Raw genomic sequence first — 22,668 nt, forward strand, 5'->3', positions numbered from 1 at the left:
AAAAGAGGCAAACGCAAGTCTCCCAGTGCCTTGGAAGACTCAGCCTCTGAGGGCTCCATGGTTTCTGCTTGAAAGGCCAATGGCTGCTTTGCAGAGATCCAGTCCTGAGACTCATACCTTTCTATTCCGACGAGAGAACATTTCTGCACAAGAACCTAGGTCAGGGTTCATGTGTCTGTCCCTTGCGTTCTGCAAAGGACCGGATCATAAATGGTGCAGCTCTGGGGGCCACCCGGGCCCTATGGAAGGAACTTGTCCCTGCCGTCGTGGGGGATGCAGCTGCACATGGCCTGTGGACGTGCTCCAGGAAGGCGCCTGCGGGGGTGGCTGTGAACTCCCGCTGTCCCCAGCACATTCCCTGTTGACACATCCTGGCTGGGAGATGTCTCCACAATCAGCCTGCGTGCTCCGAAGTGAGGGGGAGAGGGGAAGGAGGGAGGTGAGGGGGCAAGGAGGAAGCCATCACTTCTCTATGAGCTGCGTGTGCCCAGCAGGCCTTGTGACAGCCCTGTGAGGTCGTGCACGTGAGAAGAGACTGAGGCGGGAGAAATGAGAAATAAAAACTGAACATGAGTTCAATTCATCTTGCATTTCCTTCAGGACAAAATGTGAATTTCATGTCAGTAGTTTGTGTAACCAAGTCCTCTTTGTCCTATGACTTTTATTCAGACACTGAACAGTGTAAACTGATTCACACCTTCTGGGCTGCACCACCACAGGGGCCAGCAGGCCTGGGTCCCCCCACCCACCTGGAGTGAGGGGTGCAGTTAGGCCGGCGGGGCATGGTCCCTGGAATCAAGTCTCTAGAGCGGGGGTGACGGCCACGGAGCCTGAAAAGCGGTTCCATAGTGTCTGCAGTTTCTGAGCACTGAGGGATGAGCCCACACACGCATCACAAAACAGCCACAGTGACCCGACCCACACTGTCCAGACGATGGGGCCACATAGGATTCCCACAGTGGGAGATGCTGACCTGGACAAGAGAGGGCAAGGGACACAAGCTCCCAAGATCCAAGGTAGGGCCCTGCGGGCAAAATGGCCAAGAGCCGCCTTGCACCACAAATGGGCCCTGAGGTCCAGGGCTGCAGGAGCAGGGTGGGGAGCCCGGCCAGATGGAGGGGCAGACACCGGCACTCGCTGCCTACGTCACCGCCCTCAGTGCTGCCCACAAGCGGGTGCCCCACTGGGTCCTGCCACCCCAAATCCCAGTACCAGAGCCAGGCCCGGCTCTGCCACCCCTGCCACCCTGTGTGGCACCCAGGCCCTGCTGGCACAAGGCCACGGCTAATCTGCTCTCAGAGGAAGCTGAGGAGGTGAGGAGGCAGCCCTGCCCTCGGTGTTTCCCAAGCCCCCTTATCCCAGCAGATTCTTCTCGGGGAAGATAAGCTCCCAGCTTAGCCAGGGCGGGTGGGAAGTCAGAGCTGCTTCCTTAATTGGCATTTTCCAGTTGAGAGCACATTCTCTACCTTTTTCACTTGGATCAGCTAATTGCCAAATGTTTTCATTTTTGAGAAGAAGTAAAATTGCAGAGATTTGGGATTTAGGGAAGGAATGCAAGGATCAATTTTGCCTAATTACGAAATGTCTCGGCGGTCACTGTGACGGGTCCCAGAGTCGGCCGTGTGGACCCCGGGGCCTCCCGGGCGGTGGGGGGCCGGGGGCTCTGATGCAGATGTTTACCTGATGTCATGGGCCTGAATCTGGTTTACATTGGAAATCAGACTGTTTACAGGCCAGCACATCTGCCTCTTCCTCTGGCTCTCCTTCATTCTGCTGTAATGTTCTGCAGGTCTCGCTGGGGTCTCTGTGGGAATATCTGTGACATGGAGTGAGCCAGGCCAGCCCGGGGCGGCCCCATCTGGGGACAGCAGCTCACGGCCTGGCCCCGGGTGCGCAGCCGGGGCCTGGGTTGGCGGTGAAGATGGGGAGGGTCTGGGGGCCCCTGGGCGGGTGGTGGGGGTACCGTCAGCCCGGCTGCAGGGTTCCAGCGGAGGACAGGGAGCCTTCTCCATCCCTGAAAACCATCGCGGGGACAGTGGACTCATCAGGATGCCGGGACCCTCTAGTGTGTTCTGGAAGCAGAGGCTGGGTGTGGGCACGGGAACCTGTGATTGTCCCCAGACACCGAGAGGCCCACAGGACCCCCAGTGCCCAGACCCCGGCTGCAGATCGGGGGGTCCAGTCGTGTGTCAGGGAAGGAGGAGAGGAGCAGGGGCCACAGACAGGGGGTCCAGGAGGGCAGGGGGTCCACGAGGGCAGAGGACCCAGGAGGGCAGGGGGTCCAGGAGGGCAGAGCCACAGCAGGATGGGTGCTGCTGCTACAGGGGGCTTCACCCCAGCAGCCCCCTGCACTGCCCCTCTGACAGCCTCCACCTTCGACCCCCCCAGACCAACGGGCTGCTGTGGTGGCTCTGGAGGCTGCGGCCCCAGTCATGGGGCCTGCGGCTGCCATGGGCTGAGACCCTGCTGCTCTTCGTGGAGACACTGATGTCCTTCCCAGATCTCCCGGGCCCGCCCTCAGCCTCCATGCTGACCAGGCTTCCTGGGCCTCCTAGGACACAGCCCTGGGTTTCCTCCTCCAGGATACTGGATGGGAATCTGCGGTTTCCAACATCCACCTGCCCGCCTTCCCCTCTGCCCTGTCCCCTTGCTGCCATGGCCGCCTTTGTCCTCCCTGGAGATGCAGAGAGCAGCCCCGTTCTCAGTTACCTGGCCTTCTGGGTCCTTGGGGGGTTCTGACCTCTTCCCAGCAGGGGCCCTGGGGGCTGCGTCCTGCCTGGTCCATGCCTTCTCACCCTCACCTCCCTCTGGGCTCAGGGAGCTGGGGCCACACAGCCCAGAGAGGCTGGTCTGCCCGGGACAGGCCACCCTCCTCCTGCTCCCAGGAGTGCCTGCAGCCCTGTCAGTTTCCAAGAGTGTCTCCTTCAAGCAGCCTTGTCAGGCCAAGCCACCCCCAGTGCCCTCTCCTCCGGCAGCCGTGCTCCCTGCCCTTCCTCCCCACCTGCTCAGTCCTGCAAAGCCTCCTGCCAAGCCTGACACCTGGGGGTTCTGTCTCCCACACTCCAGGGGCCTTCTCCACATGTCAGTGACCTCTGACCGCTGTTTCAGACCCACAGCTCCTGGGTGCACTCAGCATCGGGTCCCGATGGCACCAGAGTGTTCCAGGCCTGGGGCAGCGCACTCACTGCAGACCTGGCCTGAGACTCAGCAGCCGGGCACCCCATGAGATCTAGTTTCTGAATGGCATCGTCACCTGACTGGGCATACAGGCCACGGACCCCGTGGTCATTTGGGCACTGACCCCTCTCACACCCCCCAAATCCCACCTGAGAGCAGCCCATCAGGCAGGCCCTTTATATTGGATGCCTCTAAGTATCAGCCTTGATGTCCCTCTAATTCCAGCCCTGGTGTCTTCTCCCTGGGACACCCTGCTGCTCCCTCTAGCTGTGCCCTCCACGGTGACTCCAGACATGCACATTCAGCCTCTTCCCTCCAGGACCAAACTCCTCAGCAGCTCCCACTACTCCCAGCATGCCATCCAGCTCCTCAGCCCAGCAGCAAAGACAGGCACAGAATGGTTCCCGAACCCATCACTCCCGTCCGGAGAAGGAGCCCTCCACCCTCCACGCTCCATTCGCTGTCCCCTCACCGGCCCCTGTGAGGAACCCCAGCCAGAGACACCAATGGCCGCCACTGACTTTCACCCTGTCCTGAATCACAGGACCAAGGAGGTTGCCCTGACAAGGGTCACTTCCAGACTCACTCCCTGTCAGCCACTGCCACATGCCTGCCGTGGGCAGCATTGGAGGACTAGGGGTACTCTGTCAGTCAGCCTAACAGGCTGGTCCGTCCTTCCTTCCTTCCTTCCTTCCTTCCTTCCTTCCTTCCTTCTTCCCTCCCTCCATCCCTCCCTCCCTCCGTTCCTTCCTTCCTTCCTTCCTCCCTTCTTCCCTCCCTCCATCCCTCCCTCCCTCCCTCCATTCCTTCCTTCCTTGCTTCTTTCCTCCCGCTCTCCCTCCCTCCCTTCTCTGCTTCCTCCCTCTCTCTTTCTCCCTCCCTCCCTCGCTCCCTCCCTCCCTCCCTCCCTTCCTTCCTTCTTTCCTTCCTTCCTTCCTTCTTTCCTTCCTTCCTTCCTTCTTTCCTTCCTTGGTTCCTTCCTTCCTTCCTGCTTCTCTCCCTTCCTCCTTCCCTCACTTCCTTCCTTCCTTCCTTCTTCCCTCCCTGCCTCCCTCCCTTCCTTCTCTGCTCCCTCCCTCCCTCCTCCCTCCCCCCTCCTTCCCTGCCTCCCTCTTCCCTCCTTCTCTGCCTCCTCCCTCCCCCTTCCCTTCCTTCCTTCTCTGCTCCCTCCCTCCCTCCCTCTTTCCCTCCCTTCCTCCTCCCTCCTTCCTCCCTTCCTTCCTTGCTTCTCTGCTCCCTCCCTCCCTCTTTCCCTCCCTCCCTCCTCCCTCCCCCCTCCCTTCCTTCCTTCTCTGCTCCTTCCCTCCCTCCTCCCTCCCCCTTCCCTCCCTCCTCCCTCCCCCCTCCCTTCCTTCCTTCCTTCTCTGCTCCCTCCCTTCCTCCTCCCTCCCTCCTCCCTCCCTCCTCCCTCCCCCCTCCCTTCCTTCCTTCCTTCTCTGCTCCCTCCCTGCCTCCTCCCTCCCCCCTCCCTCCCTCCTCCCTCCCCCCTCCCTTCCTTCCTTCCTCTCTGGTCAAATGCAGGTACATGAGAGTTCCCATCGTCCCCATGGTAAGTGCACAGTTCCGTGGCATTGGGAACCTGCACATGGCCGTGCCACTGTCGCCACCATGCAGCTCCATCACCTTTTCACTGGGCGAAACTGGAGCTCCGTCCTGACTAATCACTCACTCCCATCGGCCTCTGTCACTGGCCCTGCTGACTGCCATTCTGCCATCTTCCTCTTGAATCTGACTCCTCTGGGGGCCTTCCATCTGTGGGGTCAAAGCGTTGGTCCTATTGTGACTGGCTGGCTTCACTCGGCACGAGGCTGTGAAGGCTGGTGGCGTTGCTGCATGCGTCAGAGCACACTCCTTTTCCAGGCTCCGTAAGACCCCGATGTGTGTGTCTACCCCATTTCAGATCCCCTCACCTGCTGGGTTGTTTCCACCTTTGGGCTATTGTGACTGCACGGCTGTGAGCATGGGTGTCTGAGTCCATTCTGTGTGGCCATAAAAGAACCTCTGTGATGGGGTAATTCATCAAGCTCACAGTTCTGCCGGCTGAGAAGTTCAATGGCATGGCCCTGGCTTCTGCTGGAGGAGGTCAAAGGGGAAGCAGACACGGGAAGAGAGATAAAGCTCAGGGATGTCTTGGCTTCAGAACAAGCCCCACTCATGGGAACAAATCCATTCCCATGGGAACTCACCCCGTATCACAAGAGGAGAATCACTCCCAGCACCAGGCACTCCCCAGGGAGTCACTCCCACGACCCACACGTCTCCCTCTCCTCAGGCCCCATCTCCCTACGCTGCCACACTGGGGGTCCCGTTTCAACAAGAGTTTTGCTGGGAACAGACGCACTGACTACATCCAGGTCATGGCAAGGGCTGTGCAAGTATTTGAGTCCCTGCTTTGATTTCTTTTGGGGATAGACCAAGAATGGAATGGCGGCTTCGCAGGGTAATTTTGTGTTTACCTGTTTCTGGAAGGAGCACACTGAGCTGGCCAGAGCAGGCTTGTGCTTTCCTCTGCTCCTTCCTGCTTCCCAGGATGCAGATGAGATGGCAGGTGCCCCAGCAGCCCTCGCCAACCATAAGGCATGGATTCCTCACCTTCGGCTCGGGGAGCACAGAGACTGAGGGCCGTGGACTCGGGGTGAGATGGTGGCGCCTCCATCACAGACCCACAGACTCTGTGTCCAGCCCTTCCGGAAAGGTGACAGAAATGAAAATTCCGCCTTATGGAAGACAAGGTTATTCAGAATTTTCAGTTCTGTATGGTCTCCTTAGAAACATTAGTAGACTTTTAAACATGAAAATAGCCCATGTTCATTGTGAATAAGTGAGCCATGGCCTCCTGGGCACCAGAGCCACAGAACCACCATGCTTTGCTTTTGTTTCTCACTCCCCTACTTTCCCCACATAGGCACCGACGCTTTCCCTGATGGCATCATCATCACGCAACTAGGACAGCTGACCCGCGTCTTCCTCACGACGTGGAATGGTTTGAGTCAAGGGTTTTCCTGGCCATGAGCCACGTGGAGGCTGTGCCTTTTGTTTCCTGTGAGAAATCTTCAACCAGCGCCACTCTCAGCCTCCCCTCTGCCAGTGCTTCTGTGGCTGCACCTGCATTCGTGGGCTGTGGCTGCAAAGCACAGGAATAACTGATGGCTCGTGGGGCACTTTGCTGGGCTGCTTCCAGAAAAGTTGACCCCTCCCTGCAAACCAGCACTGCCCAGCATTCTTGTCCCGCCAAGCCTGACTGCGAGCTGTTGTGGCATTGCCACTTTGCTCGGAAAGGGCTGCTTATCTTTTATTTCCCTTGCATTTCTTTCAATTCTACCATTGACCATTTCTCACACGTGTGGTCATCATTGTATTTCGCCCCCATTTTGTGAGGTTTAGTGTATTCTTAAAGTTTCCTGGGTTTTGATGAGAGCATATTCTGTCATTATATTTAACAGGTGTTTTCCCCAGCTTGGATGTGTTTGGCCATTAGCTTCTTTTCTGCTATTTTACACTAGTCTGTTATTCTTCACTACAAAAGGACTCTGCCGAGGGTCCCCATGCTCCCCATGCTTTGGGCTGTGAGGTAGCAGGGGAAGGCAGGTGTCCTTCCTTCTTTGAAGTGCGGGTTGGGGCAGGACGGCAGACCCTGGGGTCACTGCTGAGGAGGGGAAGGATGGGATTAGGACTGTTCTCTTCCTGGCCTCACGAGCTCCCCCAGCTCCTTCTTGTGGATGGAGAAGAAACCTGATTGTCACGGAGAGTGAGTTTGTCCGTGGGGCCTTTCCTGCGCGGCTCACATAGAACGGGCTGTGAGGTCCCTCCACTGAGGAGCACGTGCCGGGCCAGGTGCCCACGACTGTTGGGAAAACCCAGGCCTGTGTTCCAGGAAGCAAAGGTCTTTAGATGAAGGTTTTAAGAATGAAAATTAACCCACAGAATGGTGAGGTTGGTTGGAGCCTGGATTCCATGGGGTAAGACAGCCACAGCCAGGTGGGCATCCTGCTCCTTCCCTTTCCCCTGTCCCTGCCCGCCGGCCATGCCCTAGAGCAGGGGCACACTCGGACCCCAGCCCAGCGCCCACCCCTGCAGCCTGCAGGCCTGCGAGGTCCCACAACCCCTTGGCATGCAGCGACAGCCCGGGGCCAGGTGTGGGCAAGGCTTGGGATTTCCTGGCACAGCTGACTTCATGTTGTGGCCTGGCAGCCTCGGGTGGTGTCAGCAGATGCAGGAAGCCACGGGCACAGCACCCTGCCTTTCCCGGCCGTGGGTGCTAATGCAGAGTGGGTTCTGTGGCTGGTCACACAGGCAGCCCGGTGGGTGCAGGTCATCCCGGGGATGGCCTTGCACTGCCTGATCCCCGGGGAGGGGAGGGTCTCTTCGCTGCCCACACTGTTTGCTGCGTGCTTTTTGTTTGCCAAGGGCTGCAATGTTTGTCGTCTGCCGCAGTGTTTGCTGCCGGGTGAAGAATCGCTGGCCCTGTGTTGTCACCTGGGCCCACCGTGACAAGGTTCCCACCTCTGTTGTGGGACTCGGGGGCAAAGTTCCCTGCTGTTCACGCTGCAAGTGACGAGGACCTTGGTCTCTGAACCAGGAGCCTCCGAGCCCTGCCCCACAGCTGAGCCCTGGCTGGGAGCAATGTTCTTTGGGGAAGACAGCAGCTTCCTCACTTCCATTTACAGCCAGATGCCGCGGGATGTGGGGAGTTTGACAGGGCCGTGGGGAGTGTGACAGGGCCGTGGGGAGTGGGACGGGGCCGTGGGGAGTGTGACGGGGCCGTGGGGAGTGTGACGGGGCCGTGGGGAGTGGGACAGGGCCGTGGGGAGTGGGACAGGGCCGTGGGGAGTGTGACAGGGCCGTGGGGAGTGTGACAGGGTCGTGGGGAGTGGGACGGGGCCGTGGGGAGTGGGACGGGGCCGTGGGGAGTGGGACGGGGCTGTGGGGAGTGGGACAGGGCCATGGGGAGTGTGACAGGGCCATGGGGAGTGTGACAGGGCCGTGGGGAGTGGGACAGGGCCGTGGGAAGTGGGACAGGGCCGTGGGGAGTGGGACAGGGCCATGGGGAGTGTGACAGGGCCGTGGCGAGTGTGACAGGGCCGTGGGGAGTGGGACAGGGTCGTGGGGAGTGGGACAGGGATGTCGGGAGTGGACAGGGCTGTGGGGAACGTGACAGGGCTGTGTGGGAGCAGGTGGTCCTGTGGGGCATCCCGGGGTCTGTGCTCAGGCTGTGGGAGGTGGGGCTGGCAGGGGATCCTGGAGAAACACCTTTGGGGGCTCAGGTTTGGTGGAGCCCCCACTTCCACAGTGGCTCTGAGTGGGGCCTGAGCAGGTTTTCCTGGCAGTGGCTGAGGGTGGGTGGGCCTGGTAGGTACCGGGCTGCTCAGAAGCCAGCCAGCTCCATGTTGCCCACCTCAGCCTCCCAGGCTTCTCAGGGCCCAGCTGTACTCTGTCCCTGGCGCCCTTCCCTCCCTGGACACTGCTCACCCCTGGCAAGGGCTCTGCCCTGGGACACACCCTGCTAGACCCTCAGATCTGATCCCAGCCCTTCCCATGTGACTCCCTGGGTGCTCCCAGATGACTGGGATGTGGGGAAGGATCAAAGAGCACTTTGGTTGTCTCTGTAACTCTTCTAGTGATTAGATAAGGGCTGGATTTAAGGATTACTTCTGCAATGCAAATAGATGAAAGGAACAAGCTAAATAACAAACTCTTCCCATTCCCAGAACAAAGTCAGCTCCGGCCTGGTTCCACGTGCCCTGTCCAGCACGTCCCCCAAGCACAGGCATGGGCCCCCGGACCAGCCGCGGACCCCTCCTCGCGCTTTGCAACGCCTCACAGCTGGCCCCGCACCCCTGGGGCAGGACCACTCCCTCTTCTTATTCTTCTGTGTGTCACCTTCCCAGACTCTGCACATAGTCGGCACTACATAAATGGTGGCTGCAAAAAGGAGACGAGCAGCAGAGCAATGCCCCAGGGAACAAGAGGGGCGCTATTGCCAAGGCCAGGGCCAGGGTATCTGCCCTGAGGCCTGAGCCCCACACGACCCAGGGCCCCAGAGCCCCATGGCCCATCTCACTGCTGGGGCTGAACCCCCAGGGCCCCTGCAGCCACTGCCTCAGGAGGTCAGGTTGGGGTGTGGAGTGGGAGGGACGGGTGTTTCCAGGGAATCCCTGTGTAGGTGGGATCCGGAGGGCTTGAAACCCTCAAGCTACCCGCCAGCTCCACGCCTAGGACAGGCCTTATAGAGTTCAGGATCTGCCAGCTCCCAGGGGCAGCCTCAATGTCCGGGGTGGATGGGGGTTTCTGTGGGTTCACTTCTGCCCCCAGCTGGGATGCTTGGAAGGAGAGCTCAGGGACAGTGTGGCCAGACCCCGACCCAGACAGAAGATTCTGTCTGAGAGACCGGGGGAGCAGCAGGGACCTTCACAGAGGGACAGAGGCCCAGGAAGCAGCGGCTGCTGCTGTGAGCCTACGGCGAGAGCCATGGTCACAGAAGACCCACTTGTTGCCAGGCGTTTTGCCTTCACAATGGCAAAGTCTCCCAGTGGCCCAGGAGAAAAGGGAATGCTCATTCCATTCTGCCTGCCAGAAAACAGAGGCTGAGGCCCAGAGGCTCAGGCAGCCTCCCCAGGTTCACCTCATTTGGAAACAGCCCCTTCCCATCCCTGGTTGCTGCCACAATCTTCTAAGGGGACTTCCTCAGAGGTCATTAAATGCATTGAAAACTGATTCTGGTCCTCGACCCTAAGCTGCTGGAGGAGGGGGTGTGGGAGCAGATTCGGGGTGCACCTGTGTGTTCAGGTGAAGCCTGAGGGAAATTAGTCATGGAGCTAAGCTGAACCACCTGCTGGGCCCCAGGCAGGCAAGGCCCTGTGGGCAGGTGGGAAGCCAGAGGCCGCCTCTCACCCCGGGGAGGGGCAGGGTCTGGAGTGATGGTGCAGGGTGAGATTTTGGCCAGGCACAACTCCATCCATCCCTGCATCCCCAGGAAGCCACAGACACCCAGGTTCTGAGAGCCCGGCTCTCGAATGTCCCTCCTCCCCCCACCTCCTTCGGTGCCCCTGGCCATGCCAGCCCTGAGCATGCAGCCTTCAACTTTCCCACGCACCCGCTTCCACTCTCCAGGGCTGAGGAGCAGGAAGGAGATGGCTTGGAGGGGTGAGCCCCTGTCCTGTTCTCAGAGGGTCACAGCTACTCACTACCTGCTACGAAGAGAGGGAAGGGTGGGAGCCGTTCTAAACCAGCATCAGTGCATGCCACAAAATAGAAGCCGTGCTTTACAAACTAGAAACGAGGGCTTGGTTGCAGGCAACTTCCCTAGAGACCCTGGCTGAGCCGAGGCTGGGGTCTGGCTGCGCTGCTCTGACGGTGTGCACGGGCGGGCTAGGCACTCGCCCTGAGTCCCAGAAAGAGGAGCCCACAGATACAAAACTTAAAGGATGTGTTATTTTATTTTTTAATTTAATTTTTGTTTTTTCAAAAGCATCAAAGTCATTGTGATTGGAAGGAATGCACAAGTTGGTCTGGGGTGCTGTCCCTGGGCGCCGAACCAGCCGGGGACATGGCCGCTGGAGACCTGCCGACCCCGGGGCTGGGGGAGTGGTCTTGCGAGGAGCCTTTGCTTCCCACTCGCCGGCCGCCCCGCGGGGGCCTCCTGCCACCAGGTGGCGCTTCTTGGCCAGCCCAGGCCGCAGGACCTGCTGTCTCGTTTCCCCAGGAATGGGGACGGCCCTGTTATTCCCGTCGGAATTTTACAGTTCAGAAAAGGAGACTCGGAGTGCATATATAGCAACTTGGAGAAAGTCGCAAGGGACGAAGGACCCTTCCCCGGACACAGGAACCTTCTGGGGGATGGGGACAGGGACTCAGGTGCAGAGAAAACCAGAGCTGCTACCGTGGGGACAGGGAAAGGGAGTCTACCCAGAGACAGCAGAGGCAGGAGCTGCCCACCCCCTTTGCCCCCCGTGGCCCCGAGCGAGGGGTTGCCACCACCCAGAGCCTGGGGACCAGGGGCCAGTGCCTGGGGACGGAGGCCATGGTCGAGACAGGCGAGGGATGTGGCGGAGACAGAGGGAGGCCCAGGTCGGCTGGCACAGGGCAAGGAGCAGGCGAGCCGACCCCAGGGCCTTGCCCTTGTCACGCCCCCTGCCATGTTCCTGCTGGCCCCCTTCCTGCTCTGTGAGGTCCACGCGCAGGAGAAAGGGGCAGAAGGGAAGGTCTCCCCACACCGAGGGCTCTGCTCACTTGGGCCAGGGGTTGGGGGGTGGTCATGGCACCAGGGCTGCTCTGAGCTACAGCCCCGAGGGGGGCCGGGCGATGCCTCCTCCTCCGTGCCAGCCTGTGCCGGGGCTCCTAGGAACCCCCAAGTCCCTGCCTCTGACCTCTGCAGAGCCCAGCAGGCGCCTCCCCGCCCTCGGCCACAGGCTCGGAGCTCGCGGCCCCCAGGGGGCGCTAAAGGACTGCTCATCTGCGCTTCTGCCGCGGGCAGCTCTGTCCCCTCCCGCTGCGCTCCTCCAGCCGCATCCCTGCAGCCTTGGGCCCTACTGGCCCGGGGGAGGAGGCACTGCGCTTTGGGGAGGAAGAGAGACTAAAGGGGAGACCGAGAACCCCGGGTCAGGAAGCGGAGAGCTAAAACGACAACCGTGGGTCAGCGGAGGCTGGCAACTTCATTTCCTGACCTCTGGCCTCCAAAGCAGCTCTGCAAAGTGGTCAATGCTCCTGTCGTTTTGTAGATGAAGATACTGAGGGCCAGGGAGGCTGTGGACTGCCTAATGTCACACGACTGGTGGGGCGGCGGGCGGGTCTGTCCCCAGGCGATTGTCCTCGAGGCACACGGCGGGGCAGAGCTTGGAAGCGGCCCAGGTGAGGGTCCCTGGGTGCGGATGTAGTGACCCTGGAGCCACGTGGAGCCACGTTCAGACCCAGAGCTGAAGCAGGAGGGTGACCGGTAGAGCAAGGCCGTGCACACCCCCGTTGCAGAATTGAAAACGCGCCTCAAAATAAAACCCCGCGTTTCACAAGAATGCACTAATTCCCGAAGATATCCGGGCTCACGGGATGCAGTGGGGATTGGAGATGCAGGGGCCATGCAAGTGAGAAGGACCCTGCTCAGCGTGAGGCTCTGATGGTCTTGAATTCCTTTGCCATGCTCGGACAAGGGGCCTGCGTTGTCACGTTGCTTTGGACCCTGAAAATTTGGGAGCCCGTCCTGAGCCCACGCTGCCATAGTTGCCAGGTATCCAGCATGTGCACAAAACACCTCCACGCCGGTGCTCTGCCCTGCCCTGCTCTGGAGACCCACATCCAAGGACAGGTCTCTCCTATGGCAGCCCTGCTCCCTGCCCTTCCTCCCCACCTGCTCAGTCCTGCAAAGCCTTCGGCCAAGACTGACACCTGGGGGTTCTGTCTCCCACACTCTAGGGGCCTCCTCCACATGTCGGTGACCTCTGACCACTGTTTCAGACCCACAGCTCCTGGGTGCACTCAGCATTGGGTCCCTATGGTATCAGAGTGTTCCAGGCCTGGGGCACTGCACTCACTGCAGACCTGGCCTGAGATTCAGCAGCCGGGCACCCTATGAGATCTAGTTTCTGAATGGCGTCATCACCTGACTGGGCATACAAGCCACAGGCCCCGTGGTCTGTGGGCGGCCATTGTCCTGTGTGTGGGGTGGGGCACTGGGACCCTCCCACAGCTTTGGCTTTCTCAGAGTTTCCATCCCTGTGTCCTCCTCTGTCAGCAAAGCCCAAAGGTGGGGGGCTCCTGAGCTGCCACCTCCTTTGTTTCTCCAACTCTGCCGGTTCATTGGAGTATGCCCTTGGTGCCTCACAGTGTGCTGACTGACAGCATCTCTAAGCCCTAAACCACTGAGCCTGGAGTCATCCAGCTCCAGGGAAATGACTCTGCAGGGTCACGATTCCTGGGTCTGCACTCAGGCCCCCCCTTTCCAACCAAGACAGCAGGATCCCAGGTATCCTGAGACCTGTCCTGATCCTGAGTCCTGTCCTGATCCTGAGTCCTGTCTTGATCTTGGGTCCTGACCTGATCCTGCCCTGAGTCCTGTCCTGATCCTGGGTCCTACCCTGATCCTGTGTCCTGCCCTGATCCTGTGTCCTGCCCTGATCCTGAGACCTGCCCTGATCCTGTGTCCTGCCCTGATCCTGAGACCTGCCCTGATCCTGGGTCCTGCCCTGATCCTGATTCCTGCCCTGATCCTGTGGTCCTGCCCTGATACTGAGACCTGCCCTGATCCTGGGTTCTGCCCTGATCCTGAGTCCTGTCCTGATCCTGGGTCCTGTCCTGATCCTGAGACCTGCCCCGATCCTGAGTCCTGTCCTGATCCTGCCCTGATCCTGAGTCCTATTGTGATTCAAAGTGCTGTCTTGATCCTGCGTCCTGCCCTGATCCTGAGTCCTGTCCTGATCCTGCCCTGATCCTGGGTCCTGCCCTGATCCTGAGTCCTGTCCTGATCCTGGGTCCTGCCTGATCCTGAGACCTGCCCTAATGCTGAGTCCTGTTCTGATCCTGAGTCCTGTTTTGATCCTGAGTCCTGTCTTGATCCTGGTTCCTGCCCTGTTTCTGAGTCCTGTCCTGAGCCTGCCCTGATCCTGAGTCCTATTGTGATCCTGAGTATTTCCTGATCCTGGCTCTTATGAGATCCTGGGTTTCATCCTGTTCTACCCACGGGTGATGGCCCAGGATGGGGTCACCTGCTCTAGGGTGTCTCCATGCGTGGTCTCCCTGTGCCTTCTGTAAACTTCCCCTGAGACTTTCGGAGTCAAGTCAGCATCAGCATCAGCATAGAAGTGGATTGAATAGGACCCCCTCATTCCTGTCCACCTGGAAACTCTGAATGTGATCTTATTTGGACACTGGGTCTTTGCAGATGTAATCAAGTTAAGATGAGGTTGTACTGGAGTAGGGTGGGCCCTGATCCAATGTCTGGTGTCCCTGTAAGAGAAAGGAGGAGAGGAGGTCAGACACAGACACTCAGTGGAGAAGCCCACTTGAGGATGGAGGCAGAGACGGGGGATGCAGCCACAAGCCAAGAATGTCTGGCCACCACCAGAAGCTGGAAGACGCAGAAAGGATCCTTCCCTGGAGCCTTCAGAGAGTGTGTGGCCCACGGAGAACTTGATCTTGAACTTCTGTCTGCCTGAACCGCGAGGCACCAATGTCCGCTTTAAGGCTGCCGTTGGGGGCCATTTGTTATGGCAGCCCCAGGAAATGAACACTGGTAGCAAAGATGAGCGCAGCATCAAAGCCAAGTCCCTGCTCCCGTTGCCCTTACTAACACAGAAGGACAGGGGCCTTGTCATTTTTCAGAGGACATGTGAGGGAAATCATGAACTAAAGAAAAAGTGCAAAACTATATACACCACTGAGGTTATTTTAAGATTAAGCAAACAAACACAGTTTCCCTAAGGAAATGGCACAAACAGGAACCAGGAAATGACTGTGTGTCCAGCATCACACCTGATCCTGGGCAGGGATATAAAGGGCCCAGGCTCAGGGAGCTCCACACCTGCACACCTCCCTCTCACCTGCTCCTCTACCTGCTCCACCCTCAATCCACCAGAACCATGGGCTGCTGTGGCTGCTCTGGAGGCTGTGGCTCCGGCTGTGGGGGCTGTGGCTCCAGCTGCTGTGTGCCCATCTGCTGCTGCAAGCCCGTGTGCTGCTGTGTGCCAGCCTGTTCCTGCACCAGCTGTGGCTCTTGTGGGGGCTCCAAGGGGGGCTGTGGCTCTTGTGGGGGCTCCAAAGGGGGCTGTGGCTCTTGTGGGGGCTCCAAGGGAGGCTGTGGCTCTTGTGGCTGCTCCCAGTGCAGTTGCTGCAAGCCCTGCTACTGTTCCTCAGGCTGTGGGTCATCCTGCTGCCAGTCCAGCTGCTGCAAGCCCTGCTGCTGCTCTTCAGGCTGTGGGTCATCCTGCTGCCAGTCCAGCTGCTACAAGCCCTGCTGCTCCCAGTCCAGCTGCTGCAAGCCCTGCTGCTGCTCTTCAGGCTGTGGGTCATCATGCTGCCAGTCCAGCTGCTGCAAGCCCTGCTGTCCCCAGGCCAGCTGCTGTGTCCCCATTTGCTGCCAGTGCAAAATCTGAGGCTCTGACTTTGGACCTCAGGTGAGTCCAGCATATCCACACCACCCAAGAAGTGACCAGCGCTGCATTTCAGTTCTGGCTGTCCCACAGCTCCAGGAGTTGTGTCCCCTGAATTTTGCAGAAGGTGATGACTCCAGGTTCTTGGCCTTTCCTGACTCCCTTTCTGGTCATTCTTCATGAGAACTCTCTTCCTCTCTCCTGGTGCCCAACACCTTCCCAGTTCCCAGAGCCCTGCAATCTCCTCCAACAAGCTCCCTGCCAGGTCCTGCTGTGACAGGGCCCTCCCTGTCCATCACTCCTCCTGTCCTCCTTCTCTAGAGCAGCTGCAGGTCGGGGAGGCAGTGGAGATCTGCCCCCATCCCCAAAGGCTCCAAACCTTCCTCCCCAGGAGACGGCCACTCTCGCAGCTTCTCTCTCAGTTAAGGTTCAGCAGGACCTGAGACCCTTTAAATAAACACATTTCCCACCCATGAGGCTTGCTCTCACTGCGGCTTTAAAACAAACAAACAAACAAAAAAAACTTTTATTTGAGGTTTAGGGAGCATGTGCAGATTTGTTACGCAGGTAAACTCGTGTCATGGGGGTTTGTTGTACAAATTATTTCATCACCCAGGTACTAAACCAAGTACCCATTAGTTATTTTTCCTGATCCTCTCCCTCCTCCCACTGTCCACCCTCCGATAGGCCCCAGTGTGTTGCTCCCCTCTGTGTGTCCATGTGCTCTCCTCATTCCACCCCCACTTGTAAGTGAGAATATCCAGTATTTGGTTTTCTGTTCCTGAGTTAGTTTGCTAAGGATAATAGCCTCCAGCTCCATCCATCCAATAACACGATCTCATTCTTTGTTATGGCTGCATAGTATTCCATGGTGTATATGTGCCACATTTTCTTTATCCAGTCTACAATTGATGGGCATTTTGGTTGATTCCTTGTTTTTACTATTGTGAATTGGGCTGTAATAAATGTGTGCATGTGTGTTTATGATAGAATGATTTATGAGTCCAGCAGCACATCAAAAAGCTTATCCACCACAATCAAGTAGGCCTTACCCCTACGATGCAAGGTTGGTTCAACCTACACAAATGAATAAATGTGATTCATTACATAAACGGAACTAAAGACAAAAGCCACATGATCATCTCAATACAGGCAGAAAAGGCTTTTGTTAAAATTCAACATCCCTTCATTTTATGTTTTATTTTTTTGAGATGGAGTCTTGCTCTGTTGCCCAGGCTGGAGTGCAGTGGTGTGATCTTGGCTCACTGCAAACTCCATCTCCCAGGTTCAAGTGATTCTCCTGCCTCAGCCTCCCAAGTAGCTGGGATTACAGGTTTCTGCCACCATGCCCGGCTAATTTTTGTATTTTTAGTACAGACGGGGTTTCTTTTTTTTTTTTTTTGAGACGGAGTCTCACTCTGTCACCCAGGCTGGAGTACAGTGGCACAATCTCGGCTCACTGCAAGCTCCACCTTCCGGGTTCACACCATTCTCCTGCCTCAGCCTCCCGAGTAGCTGGGACTACAGGCACCTGCCACCAAGCCCGGCTAATTTTTTTTTTATATTTTTAATAGAGATGGGGTTTCACCATGTTAGCCAGGATGGTCTCGATTTCCTGACCTTGTGATCCACCCGTCTCTGCCTCCCAAAGTGCTGGGATTACAGGCATAAGCCACCGCACCCAGCAGAGACGGGGTTTCACCATGTTGGCCAGGCTGGTCTCAAACTCCTGACCTCAAGTGATCCGCCCGCCTTGCTCTCCCAAAGTGCTGGGAGTATAGGCATGAGCCACTGCGCCTGGCTGACATCCCCTTCATGCCAGAAACTCTGAATAAACTAGGTCCTGAAGGAACACACCTCAAAATAACAAGCAACGCCTACCACTGCATCTCTTTCCCCGCAGCTCTTGCTGAGTGAATCTGTCTGCAGGGTCAGCCCATTCCCGGCCCGTCACTGAATGAGTGTTTACTGAGCTCCTCCTGCATCCCAGGTGCTCGCAGCTGACAGGGAATCAGAACCCTCCCCTGCAGCTCAGGTCCTGGGTGAAGACAGCCTATCCAGTCCTCCAGGGACCACAAGGTGGGTGTCCTTTTTCTTGACTCCCATAGCAGCCGTGACTGAGGTGCAGAGCTGGCACACACCTGGGCATGGCCCCACACGCAGGTGGCATGGGTGCAGTTCTAACCTCTCGGTCTGACTGCAAATGCTGCTCATAACCACAGCGGAACATTTGGCTCTCCTCTCGGGAGCCACACTCAGGGACATCACCAGGAAGATACCTCCTATCCCAGGCCCCGTCTCACCATGGCTCTGACAGCAAATGTGGGGGCAGAGGTAGTGCAGGGCAGGCCCCGGGGAGGACCTTGGCCAGTCAGTGGCGCCTTTTCCTGAGGCCCCACTATGGCTGCCTTGCCAGTCCTTCCTGACTGTCTCTGCCCTCAGCCCCTGAGCCCCAGGCCATCAGTGACTCGGTGGCCCTGGGGAGCAGCCTCTCATCTTTCTGCCTGGCCATCCCTGGCCAGGAGGTCTCCCTGCTGACCACTCCATTCGGGTCTAATTTGGTGCTTCCAATGTGTCCATGGATGCATTATGATTCAAAAATAATCATCGCACTCATACTCACGGAGTCCGTATCGTGTTGCCAGGCTCTGAGTTCAATGCTTTGCATCCTCTATCCCAGTTACAGAAATGAAAATCACAGAGCCAGAATCTCAACCCATGTCACTTTGTCCCCAAGGCCTGATGCTACCCTGATTTTCTTGGATGCCAGCTGCCTCACCAAAAAAGTGTGGATTATGTTAGAGTGAAAGTTCCCCAGGAATAAAACCACCCAAAAAAGACCAGAAAGGGTAGAAGAGACATCGATATCATGGCATCCAGATCCAGGAAAATGACAACCAGAGAGCCCAGCCTTTAATGTGAGCTCCCTAGCAGTCAGAGCAAAAAGAGAAAGAGGGGACACATAGGCTTCATCACCTGGAGGAGGGAGCAGCACAGTTTACAGCAGAAATACGCTCTGTCACGTTTCAGAGTGAAGAGTCAGTTGGGGTGACAGCTGTGGAATAGAGGTGCCCCTCAGGGAATAGGGTCCCTCGCTGCTGTTGCCACATTGTATTAAAATAAAACTATAAAAAAGTGGACAAGGTATCCATGTAGAACTCAATAAGTTTCTACAAAAGCTGAACACCCTCCTAGAACTGGCCCTCAGAACAAGAAATAGAACATTCCGGCACCCCAGAAGCACCCATTTCTAATTGCTACCCACTCCCCACCAAGAGTAACCACGAGCTTGAATTTTCCCATCAGACACCAGTTTTGCCTGTTACTGGACTTCATAAAATGCCATCGTAGGCCGTGTCCTCTCATGGCCGGCTCCTTTGGCCCCGGACTATGTTGGCGAGGTTCATCCACTGTGTTGCACGGAATTTGCCCCGTTCGCGGCTGTTGCTGGGTCCTGAATTGTAAGAGTGCAGCGCAGCATGCACAGGCACTCAGAGGATTTGGTTTTAACAGCTACGTGGGAGGGTGCAATGCAGAAGTCAAGTCTTTGTTCTGCACAGTGGGTGGTTGGAGCTCAGAGCTGCTGCCCAAAGCAGAGATCCTGGAAGGGACTGTGCCCTCTGATGGGGGTGGCTAGAAGGCAACCCAGCCACTGCCAGAAGGAAGGGACTGTGCCCTCAGATGGGGGCAGCTAGAAGGCAACCCAGCCACTGCCAGAAGGAGACAGCAGAGAAATACGTTTGCTGAGTCTGAGATGGGTGATAAAAACATTTCCCTTGAGAAGTGACAACTTCAGGCCCACCATTATCCAGGTGGGAGGCACACATTGGCATCATTTTTGTGGTCCAGAAAACCACAAGCTGAGCAAGTCACTTAAAGTGGTCCTGAATTGATAGGACCCAGAGCAGCCCGGTGGAAGGAAGTGCAGCAAAACTTCAGACAAAGTTTGTGTCCTCAGCCAAGGCCCTGAGCTCCCCACCTACAGCCGAGGCAAACATGAGCTCACAGCAGAAAACCACAAGCACACAAGGAAAGCAGCCACCGTGGGCAAGAGCCAGCACCTGCAGTCGGAGACACATGGAGACACCAAGGGCCATGAATGAGGACATGAGGAGATAAAATACCAGCTAAATATTTAAAACAATGGGCTCACCAACTGTCTTGGGACCACGAAGCCTCTTCTGAGAGAGAAAGTTTCCTATCCTCAGAGTTTTAGGTGAACATATGGGTAAATCTAATGGGTTATTCTCTTCAAAATGTGTTTGATGTTGTAAACAAAAATCACACCATTCTCTGGTGGGGTTTTCAATATGAGTATTTGTCATTTATGAGACAAGTGGCCTCTATTGTGGGAAGATTCCTGGATTCCACCAAAATTAGTGAAATATTGATTCTAAGTGCACAGTGCAAAAGTAAGCAATATACTCGTACTCTAGAACAACCATTAAAAAGATATAAACAAAGAATATAGTCAAGCTGTTTCTTTGAAAAGATCAACATATTTTTTAAATTTTAGCAAGACTGGCAAGATGAAAAAGAAAGAAGATGCAAATTACCAATATCAGGAATGAGAAAAGGGATATCACTTCGGGTCCCACAGACATTAAAAGGATAATGCAGGAATACTGCACACCGCATACATTTGGAAACTAAGAGGAAAGGGACCAATTGCTTGAAAGACATGAACCACCAAACTCAAGAAGGAAGAGGGAGCCTGAATATCTCTATCAAGAAACAGAATTTGTAGTTAAAAGCCTTCCCACACAAAAAAACCCTTCAAGGCCAGATGGTTTCATTGGTTAATTCTACATAACCTTCAAGGAACAAATAATCTGAAAGCAAGCAGGAAAAAATATATAAATTTATGGATAAGTGTGTATGTATGCATATAAAATTAGAAATCAATGCAATAGAAAATAGCAAAACAATGGAGAAAATTAATTCAACCAGCCAGGCGTGGTGATTCATGCCTATAATCCCAGCACTTTGGGAGGCCGAGGTGGGCGGATCACTTGAGGTCAGGTGTTCGAGACCAGCCTGGCCAACACGGCAAAACCCCGTCTCTACTAAAAATACACAAATTAGCCTGACGTGGTGGCCCATGATTGTAATGTAAGCTACTTGGGAGGCTGAGGCAGGAGAATCACTGAACCCAGGAGGCAGAGGTTGCAGAGAACTGAGCTGAGATCGTGCCACCACACTCCAGCCCGGGCAACAGAGTGAAATTCCATCTCAAAAAAAAAAAAAAGAAAAAAAGAAAATTAATTAAACCAAAATCTGGTTCTTTGAAAAGATCAATAAAGATCAATAAATAAAGATCAAAAAAGATAAGCCTCTAGCAAGACAGACAAGAAAAAAGAGCAGACACACATGACCGAGGTGTGTGTGGGATATCACCATGTTCGCCAGGCTGGTCTCGAACTCCTGACCTGAGGTGATCCACCTGCCTTGGCCTCCCAAAGTGCTGGGATTACAGGAGTGAGTGCGCCCGGCCCAAAACTGTTCTATATGATACTGTGATGGTGAATAAATGGCATTCCACATTCATCATTTTTGTTGTAGAACGTACAACATGAAGAGTGGAGGTGAAGGTTAGGTCTGGACTTTGGGTGCTCACCACGTGTCAATGTTGGCTCATGAATGGTCACAAATGGGCCACCCTAGTGTAGGATGCTAACAGCAGGGGACGTTATGTAGGTGTGGCAGCAGGTGAAATACGGTAATTTTCTATACATTCAACTCAATTTTGCTGTGAACCTAAAACTGCCCTAAAACATAGTGTGTTTTCTGAAATACGTCCAAAAATAGAAAGTTATAAATATAACAAAATATGTACAGAATGCGCATGTTATAAATACAAAACACTGATGAAAGGAATCAAAAAATATCTAAATAAGTGGAGGGAGTCGTGCATTCATAGATTTGAAGACACAAAATAATAAAGACGTCAACTTCCCCAAAACTGATGTGCAGATTTAATTGGATTCCAACAACAATCTTAGCAGGATTTTTTGGTAGATATTCATAAGCTGTTTATGAAATTTATGAGGAAAGGCAAAAGAAAATAGAATAACCTCAAGGATCTAGAACTGGAAATACCATTTGACCCAGCCATCCCATTACTGGGTATATACCCAAAGGATTATAAATCATGCTGCTATAAAGACACATGCACACGTATGTTTATTGCAGCACTATTCACAATAGCAAAGACTTGGAACCAACCCAAATGTCCATCAATGATAGACTAGATTAAGAAAATGTGGCACATATACACCATGGAATACTATGCAGCTATAAAAAATGATGAGTTCATGTCCTTTGTAGGGACATGGATGAAACTGAAAACCATCATTCTCAGCAAACTATCGCAAGGACAGAAAACCAAACACCACATGTTCTCACTCACAGGTGGGAATTGAACAATGAGAACACTTGGACACAGGAAGGGGAACATCACACACTGGGGCCTGTCGTGGGGTGGCGGGAGGGGGGAGGGAGAGCATTAGGAGATATACCTAATGTAAATGACGAGTTAACGGGTACAGCACACCAACATGGCACATGTATACATATGTAACAAACCTGCACGTTGTGCACATGTACCCTAGAACTTAAAGTGTAATAAAAAAACATTTAAAAAAGAAAAGAAAATAGAATAGCCAAAACAATTTTGAAACAAGAAATATAGTTGGAAGAATGACATTAGCTGACTTTGAGACATTCCATAAAGCGACAGCAATGTAGACAGTGTGGTATGGGCAGAGGGGTAGACACACAGATCAAGGGAAAAGCACGGAGTTGAGATGTCACTCGCACACACAAGACTGCGCTGATTTATGACAAAGGGGCAAGACAACTAAATGGAGAAGTGTCTGCTGCAATCACAAAATACCTGTGACTGGGTATTTTACAAACAATAGATGTACATTTCTCACAGTTTTGGAGGCTAGACGTCCCCAGATCAAGGTGCCAGTATTCTGCATCTGGTGGAGGCTCTTTGCTGTGTCCTTTTGGTGGAAAACATAAGGGGCAAAAAGGACCCAAGCTCATCCCCCCTAGCCCTTTAATGAGGCACTAATCTATGCCTGAGAGCAGAGCCCTGACTTGATCACTTCTCAAGAGACCCCACCTCTTAGTAACACCATAACAGGGGTTAAGTTACAGCCCATGAATTTTGGGGAACGCATTCATTCCAGCGCGCGAAAGGAGAACCGTTTCCAAAAAATGGCATGGGAACAACTGAACCGCCTCAGACAAAACCAAAACTAAACCTCAACCTCAACCTCATACTTTATATAAAATTAACTGTGCCCATCATAGACCTAAATGTTGAATATAAAACAATAAAACATTTGGAATAAAACAGGAGAAAGTCTTAGTGACCTTGAATAATAAAAACACACTATGTAAG

General features: G+C 55.1%; 1 long non-coding RNA gene and 1 pseudogene across 2 annotated transcripts; one reads left to right on the forward strand and one right to left on the reverse strand.

Annotated features, from left to right (window-relative positions):
* Positions 1-904: 904 nt before the first annotated feature.
* Positions 905-11,380, forward strand: LOC134807323 (uncharacterized). 2 transcript variants are annotated; one of them, XR_010147422.1, is made up of 3 exons: positions 905-1,016; positions 6,083-7,155; positions 8,886-11,380. It is a non-coding gene; the product is annotated as an uncharacterized LOC134807323 (long non-coding RNA). The 2 variants fall into 2 exon arrangements; XR_010147423.1 differs by having other exon boundaries at positions 6,083-7,136.
* Positions 11,381-14,365: 2,985 nt separating this feature from the next.
* On the reverse strand, positions 14,366-15,467 carry LOC112204798 (uncharacterized; annotated as a pseudogene).
* Positions 15,468-22,668: the final 7,201 nt, after the last annotated feature.

This window comes from Pan troglodytes, chromosome 9 (genome assembly GCF_028858775.2).
Source record: "Pan troglodytes isolate AG18354 chromosome 9, NHGRI_mPanTro3-v2.0_pri, whole genome shotgun sequence".
In the NCBI taxonomy this organism is placed as follows: domain Eukaryota; kingdom Metazoa; phylum Chordata; class Mammalia; order Primates; family Hominidae; genus Pan; species Pan troglodytes.